This window comes from Narcine bancroftii, chromosome 11, assembly GCF_036971445.1.
Source record: "Narcine bancroftii isolate sNarBan1 chromosome 11, sNarBan1.hap1, whole genome shotgun sequence".
Lineage (NCBI taxonomy): Eukaryota > Metazoa > Chordata > Chondrichthyes > Torpediniformes > Narcinidae > Narcine > Narcine bancroftii.
The window spans coordinates 16,200,620-16,209,264 of record NC_091479.1 but is presented as its reverse complement, the minus strand read 5'-3'; positions in this window follow the sequence as shown (position 1 = coordinate 16,209,264).

Genomic DNA, 8,645 nt, shown 5'->3' with positions numbered 1-8,645 from the left:
TTGTCAAGTGGTTACCATTGGAGAACTTTAAAGTCCTGGGTGTCAACATCTCTGAGGATCTGTTTTGGAGCAGTGTCTGTGGTTCATTGATTGTTCAGGAATCCGATGGCAGCGGGCAAGAAGCCGTCCTTGTGCGTCTGAGGGCTCTTGCACCTTTCCCCTGATGGTAGCAGGGTGAAGGGGGCGCGGCCTGGGTGTTGGGGGTCTTTGAAGATAGAGGCTGTTCTTTTAAAGACACCGCCTCGTGTAGAGAAAACCACGTCATTGAAAATAAATTTCCTGCATTCGCACTTGGACTTCTTCCCTCCTGGTCTTGGTGCTGTTAGAAATAGATGTACCTTCACAGAAATTGCTTGAGACAAAAATTGAGAACAAAGAACATTTATTAAACAACAATGCAAAGTTGGGTGCTTCCCCTTACCCTGGGAATACACACATACACTGGGGCTCACCCAACTTTTATACAGTTCATTTCAGTATAGGAATACCCTCCCCCTTACATTCTTCTGCCTCCTGCTGGAGAGGTTTGGCATTAGGCAATCCTGCCTGCCTACGTGCTGTTTCTGTGCACTTGGAGGACCAGGGGGTATCCTGTCGGTGTCTTCTCATGTCATTATTCTCATTGTCCTTATTCACAACCTTGCCCTTGTCCCCATTCACACCTTTCCGACTCTCAGAGCTACAGTCCCTTCATGTGCAGAGTTTGCTAATCCTGTCTAGGGTTTACTAATTTAATATACATAACTTGATAAATCTGTGTAAGGTTTACTAATTATATATGTAGAACTTGGTACTTCTATCTAGGGCTAGGAGACCCTTATCTCACCCAGACTACCTCTGCTTCCTACATTCTATTATTCCCTGCCTCTCCTTATCTTATTCATACGGTGTGCTCACTGATCCTGTCGAAAGGACTAGAAGGTTCTTATCTTACAGTGGCTGACACTGCTTCCTGCATCCTAATTTCCATGCTTAGCCTGTTCATACTGGTTTAATCCATCACTCCATGTGTCTGTACTAGTTTCCCCATCTTTCATATTTTCATGTCAAGTTTCCTCATCTCTCATAATGCCGTCACTGATTATTTCATCAGGACATTGCGACCGTGGCAACTGGAATCCATCAAAGCTGGCCGACTATTGTTCGACACTGACATGAGAGGCATCAGATGCTGAGTACAAGCGAAAATCAGTGGCTAAAAATGTTTTGGTCGGTTGGAGTGAAGTCTGGTGCCTGTGATGTCGTAGGCCGAGTTAACAACCCTCTGGAGTTTATTCTTGTCCTGAGAGTTGGCGCCCCCATACCAGACAGTGATGCAACCAGCCCGAATACTCTCCACGGTCCACCTATAGAACCAACGCACTTTTGGGGAGCGTTTTTTTTAATGGAACCTGGAGAGCAACAGTCAATACAGTGTAGATACCCGAGATTCTTATCTCCTGCATGACCTCTTTAGATTGTACAGTACGTTTGTGTATTGGACTACAATCACAGCATCCGTAAAAACTTTCCTGTTTAACTCCTGGGAGCTTGGTTCAATCTGGACGTGTTTCCTTGACCGCGTGTTTGGCTCGGAAGATGCCTCCCTCACCACCATGACTGGGGATGATTGCTGCCGAGATTCTGCCTGACTACCGAGCAGAATCTGGATATTGTGGAAAGGCCCTAACAGGTGCTGAGAAGGTGTGGTGAGCTATCCTCCTCTATCAAGAGCCCAACCTGCCAAACAAGCTATCGAAATGGGTACAGTTACCATATTTGGACAGATATATGGATAGGAAGGGCTTACAAGGTGCAGTGAACTGGGATTCATGTTGTGCTGAGGATCGGCCCCCCCCCCCATCTGCCCACATATAACCCTGGTTTCCTGCCTAAATCCAGAACCCTTCTGAAGACCACTGTTGAATCCTACCCTTAGTTATGAGCTAATAAGTGTTCTCCCTCCAGTCGCGAGAGCTTTTATTCACGCTACACAGTAAACAGAAAAACAAACTTTAATTGGTTTAAAACAACTAAACACATGTCCTACATGAGGAGGTCTATGAGACTAGCCTGGGCTGTCAAATTGATCAGCATGGTCAAGTATTTGACTCCATGATTCAAATGCTCCACTCTTCAGCCAATGGGAATCTCGTCTTTTTGAATTCCTCAAAACTTCAGAGCAGATGTCATTTTGATTTATAAAAAAAAACATCGTGGATGTTTTCCAATGAATAATAATGAAAAATCATGAGGCAATATTTTCACGTATCACCCATAAAACTTGTTATTGTTTTTCAAAACCATTTCCCATCTGATTACATTGGACAATGAAGGATTTGCTTCCTCAACATGTTTGGGTGCATTTCATAGATTTTGAGCTGCTGTTCACAAAAGTCACCTTAAAACTTTCCTATCACATACCATTTTTGGAGATATAACCCTCTGAGAGCTCAGTGGGTAGAGCACTAGTCTTGTAAACCAGGGGTCGTGAGTTCGTCCCTCACTGGAGCCTCATTTCTGTGAGGGGCACTGGACAAAGTGGTGACTCTCTATCTCACAATAGACAAAGTTAAAGAATGTTACATTCTAAATGTAGCGATACATGACAATAATGGAACCTTTTTGGTGATTTCCTGTCATATTGTAAGCCTACTTCAAGCAGAGAAAACCATGTCATTGAAAATTAATTTTCTGCATTTGCACTTGGACTTCCTCCTTGCTGGTCTTGGCGCCGTCAGTGATGAACACAGTTTCACCAGGACATTGAGACCATGGAGACTGGAATCCATCAACACTGGCTGACATGAGAGGCATCAGATGCTGAGTACAAACAAAAATCAGCGGCTAACAATGTGTCAGCATCAATATTTGATCAAACTTGTTGATTTAATGTTTCTCCAACTTCCTGTGTGATACAGCAAATCTGAAATTACCTTTGAGTTCAGCTATCATAATCCCCAATATTTTTTTAAAGGAAGCAAACCTTTTGAAATAATCTGTTGTCTTGTGTTATCAAGGATTTAAATATCTCACAAGGTTCTAGATTTTTTAAGTAATTCATGCAAATGTAGGTGTAGACAAAACTTCATTCTAGAACTGAAATTGCCTGGTTTTGGATAGATACTTGACAAAGATTGAAACCAAATGTGGTCTGGCCACTAGCAGAAGTTTCTATTCCTGAGTATCGTGTACCTGCCAGGTGGGGAGAGGAAGCTGTTCAAAGCGAGAAGCAGCGGCCCTTGCCAGAAAATGACAAGGAGAATATGATTTTCAGCTTCATCTGGTGTGTTGTTCATTGAGTGAGCAGATCAGAATATAATGTCTGAGAAGATTGTGGTGGAACACGGCATTGCGGGCACACTCCCCACTGAGCATGGCCTGCGGAACTGGTAGCCCCTCCCCCCAAGACCCCTAATAAAGGCCAAGAGCCCTAGTCTCCTCCCCCCCCCCCCCCCCCCCCATACCTGCCCTTGGGCTTGCTGAGGCATGCTTGGATCTCTCGATCAATAAAGCTTTTGGCCTGTGAGTGGTCATAGATCGTGCTACAAAGATGGCGTGGGAACAACTCCGAAAGTCACTGTCAAGAGGAAATGAGAGCAAAATGATTGAAAAAAAAATGGACAACTGGCTTCTGGCCTAACATGCCATGGCCCACCAGTGGCAATGACTGAGCAATATTTTCAAGTCAAAGGTAGCTCTGTAAGAAACACATCTTTATCTAATTTAAAGTATTTCATTAACATTTTTAAAGACCCCCATGGGTGCACATTGTGGCCCACCATAGGGCGCATAGGGAAAGAACCAAGGTAGGATACACAGCAGATTACCCTTGTAGTTATTGGGGACTGGCATTGTAGGGAGAAAGGGTTATGATCTCAATAGAGGGATGAGAGGATTCATCTGTTGTCTGATCTCTTTATGTAGACCAGTTGAATCAGGAGGGCTCTTGTCGTTCAGCAAGTTCACTAACTCTCTTGGTGCACCTCCTCCTTTCCTTGCTCTGTTACCTGAAGTCAAGCAGGAGTCCGAGAACCCTCCAAGAACTTCGTAGTGATACGACCACTCCACTGGCCGCACTCCTACCGGCTGGCTGCAGGGGGGGAAACCCCCTGTGCCTTCAGGTCGGTGACCTGGGAGGGCCGGCCCCACAATGCCCACTGTCAATCACTGGCCCGTACAAAGACCTGAGCTGGCCCTTTGGGAGCGGTCGGGCATGTGGACCCAGGAGGTTACAGTGACAAGTTTCTGAAGCAGTGGTCACAAACTTTTAATTCCAGCCTCTTGTGCTGTCATCGCTCCAAGAAAATGGCGGCACTGCCAGTTCTGTTACTGACCCGTGGAGAGTGAGGAGCGGAGGGAGACACAGCATCCCCCCCTTGTAGTCCAATACTGATGGCTCCAAACAGGTTTTAAACTACCAGTGAAAGGAGCCAACAGTGGTTATTTTAAAATTCTGTGACCGCATGGTCTGGGCCGAGAACCAGCAGCAGTTTCAAGGGGGCTGCAGACTCCAAGGAAGCAGAACACCAGATAACAGGGAGGCCATCCCACCAACCCCCCTGCCCCCGTCCCCACATTTGAGAAGGAGGAGATGACGCACGGTGGCGAACCAGTGAGGGGCTCTGAAGCTGAAGAACGCGGAGGTAGCAGACTGTTGGTGACTTGAGGCAAGAAGCCCGTGCAGATTGTGGGCCGCGGCGAACGCGGCCAAAGGACTCACACTGGGCTGCGGAGGCTGGCTGAAGGGGTGCCAGGTATTGGAACCGGATCGTGATCGTGTCTGCAGTTCGGATCTGGGGCCGATGGTTTGGGTGGTGTGGCTATGGAGGCTGTGGGAGGTGAATCCATGGGCACTCAGTGACACAGGTGGGGAGGGGGGGGGTCCCACTTTTGATTCTCTTTCTCTGACTGTAAGGGCAGCCGGGCCATTTCTGCCGAATGGTGTATCTGTCTGCCTTACAGAGTAAAGCAAATTAGTGCAGATCTTGATTGGTGCACATTATTTTAGTAGCTAAGGGCCAATTTTCTGGAACTTGCAATCTCTCTGCCTCTTTAATCCCTTTGAAGAATTGACTTAAAGCCTAGATCTGTGGCTACACCAGTTCAAGGTTACTGTCATCCAATTATATGAGAACCCAACAAAACAGTGCTCTGCGATCCTCAGTGTGAAAATCACTGCTAAACACACAAGTATAATCATAACACTCAAACAAACAGTACGTATATAAAAATATTTAAATAAATAAATATTACGGAGTCTCCAAAGGTTAGTGTAACCAGTTCTTTCGGTTGTTCAGCATTCTCGCTGCCTGCGCGGGACGAAGCTGCTTCTTAGCCTGGTGGGGTGCTGCTTCCGATACTTGTGTATCCCTTTCCCGATTGTGGACTTCAGGAGGAAGTCAGGGGAACATGACCCTGACATCATCGAGGGCTCAGTAGTGGAGAGGGTCAAGAACTTCAAATTCCTGGGTGTCAACATCTCCGAGGAGCTGTCCTGGACCCGCCATGTTGGTGCAATCACAAAGAAGGACCGCCAGCGGCGATACTTTGTGAGGCATCTGAGGACGCTTGGTACGTCACCGGAGACTCTCGTAAACTTCTACAGGTGGAGTGCGGAGAGAATTCTGGCTGATTGCATCACTGCCTGGTACAGAGGCACCGACTCTCAGGACAAGAATCAACTTGTTAACTCGGTCTGTGACATCGCAGGTACACTCAGTCGAGGACCTACATGAGGCAGTCCTCAAGGACCCCCACAACTCAGACCATTCCATTACCATCAGGGAAAAGGTACAGGACCCAAAAGACGGGCACTCAATGGCACAAGGACAGCTCCTTCCCCGCTGCCAACAGATTCAATGAACCAAAGACACTGCCTTACTTTTCGTACACTATTATTTAAATTTATTTATAGTAATGTTGCAAGATGGTTATAATATGAATGTTTGCCCTGTGACGCTGCCGCAAAAACACCAAATTTCATGACTTGTTTATGGCAATAAATTCTCATTCTGATTCTATTCCCTGCTGTCTGTCCCCTTTTCTTTTGACCTTCAGGAGGGGGCGTTGGGAGAGGACGGATTCTCCTTTCATATAACCATATACAGCACAGAACAGGCCAGTTTGGCCCTACTAGTCCATGCCGGAACAAATCCCCACCCTCCTAATCCCACTGACCAGCACCTGGTCCATACCCCTCCAGTCCTCTCCCCTCCATGTAATTACCCAGTCTTTCCTTAAATGTAAATAACGTCCCTGCTTCAACCACCTCCGCCGGAAGCTTATTCCACATCCCAACCACCCTTTGCGTGAAGAAATTTCCCCTCATGTTCCCCTTATAATTTCCCCCCTTCAATCTCAAACCATGGCCTTTGGTTTGAATATCCCCATTCTTAATTGAAAAAGCCTATCCATGTTGACCCTCTCTGTCCCTTTTAAAATCTTGAACACCTCCATGAAATCCCCTCTCAATCTTCTACGCTCCAGAGAAAAAAGCCCCAGGCTGCTCAACCTTTCTCTGTAACTCAAACCCTGACATCCTGTCAACATTCTCGTGAACCTTCTCTGCTCTCTCCCTATTTTGTTTATATCCTTCCTATAATTTGGTGACCAAAACTGCACACAGTACTCCAAATTTGGCCTCACCAATCCTTTGTACAAATTCATCATAACATCCCAACTCTTGAATTCAAGAAGGCCAACATTCCAAATGCCTTCTTCACCACTCTATCTACCTGAGTATCAGCCTTGAGGGTTCTATTTACCATAACTCCTAAATCCCTTTGTTGCTCTGCACACCTCAATTGTCTACCATTCAATGTATATGACCTATTTTTCCAAAATGCAACACTTCACATTTATCCATATTAAATTCCATCACCCATTTCTCAGCCCACTCCTCTAGCTTTCCTATATCTCTTTTTAAGCTACGGTAATCTTCCTCACTGTCCACAATACCACCAATCTTGGTATCATCTGTAAACTTGCTTATCCAATTCTCCACCCCTACATCCAGATCGTTAATATATATAACAAACAATAGTGGACCCAGGACCGAACCCTGAGGAACTCCAGTAGTCACCGGCCTCCAATTGGACAAACAATTTTCTACCACTTCTCTCTGACATTTTCCTTTTTTATATTTTTTTCTCTCGGACCTTATGAATGTTTTTCTATGATTTTATATTCAATGTATTATTGTTATTATATTAATTGAGCCTGTACTTTCTTAAATAAAATATTTTTAAAAAATGGCAAAAGACAGTGTGACTTCAGATATTTTTAAAGCATAACATTATTCACAATTTTCAAGGTACCTCACTGGCCACTAAGAGCCGAGGAACATGAAAGGCGCCATGGAAATCCAGGTATATTTTTATTGTTGCCTAGTACGGTGGGTGTGACGGTTAGTGCAACACCATTACAGGTTCGAATCCCGCGCTTAGCCGGTCACACAGCATCCATAGGAAGGAAAGGGGAGCTGACATTTCGGGCCTGAGCCCTTCGTCAAGCCAAAAGCAGGCAGTCATCTGAATTAATAGGTGGGGGAAGGGGGCAGGTGGGTGGAAGGGGCGGCCGGGGAGGGGGGGGGGTAGAGGTCAAGGGTGGGAGGGTTGAAGAGAAGTGATTTGAGGGGAGCGACCAAGAACTGAATCCGCCGCTGTCTTTAAGGAGTTTGCATGTTCTCCCCGTGTGTTCCCGCCAGGTGCTCTGGTTTCTTCCCATCATTCAAAACATAAGGTGGGGGGGGGTTGCAGGTTCATTGGATGTAATTAGGTGGCACGGGCTCGTGGGCCAGAAAGGGCCTGTTACCGTGCTGTAGGTCTAAATTTAAAAGTTAATTTGATTATTTAATTGGCAAGGTTTTATAGTAACTTCTGTTTTAAGCTGAAAAAAACCACAGAGGTTTCATCTGCGCTGACCCGTTATGACTAATCTTCGAAGGAAACAGCCCACAAGAATGTAAGTGATTGTAAAGTAAATTTTTTTTAAAAATACTACAAATGGTTGAAACTAAAATGGAACTAGATCTCGTTAGAAGCTTGAGGCAGAAACAGAATTTCCTGGATAACAAATTGGAGGCATAGCACCATCTGGGCCCTCTCCCGCCAAATGGCGTTAACGTCGACTTTTCTGGCTTCTGCTAACCTGCTCCCCTCTTCCCCTTCCCCCTTTTACAGATCCCCTCCTCTCTTCCCCCTCCCTTCTCCCAGCCTTTCCTCCCCCCCTTGATCACTGCTGTCCTCCACCTATCACCTCCTGCCTTTGTCACCGCACCCCCACCCCCCCACAATCCTTTAGTTCGGACATTATACTCAGGCCCCTGAATATAATGGAAGGAAAACACGAGAGTCTGCAGAAGTGAAAACACAACGCTGGGAGAAACTCAACAGGTCAAAGAGGGTCCTTTATGTAGCAAAGATAAAATTTCGAACTTGACCCTTCATCGAGATACTGTACACAGTCTGGCTCTCCTTGTTTAACAAAGATTAGACTTGCTCAGAGAAGCGCAAGTTCAACGGATCATTTCCTGAGATAACAGGCTTGTGAGGCAGGGTGAAACTCTCGAGAGCGTAGAAAAATTGAAGAATGAGATCGGGGCCGCGGTTCGGGTCGCGGGTGCCCCGACCCTGCTTTGAATCTGCTGCTGTCCAGAAATGCAG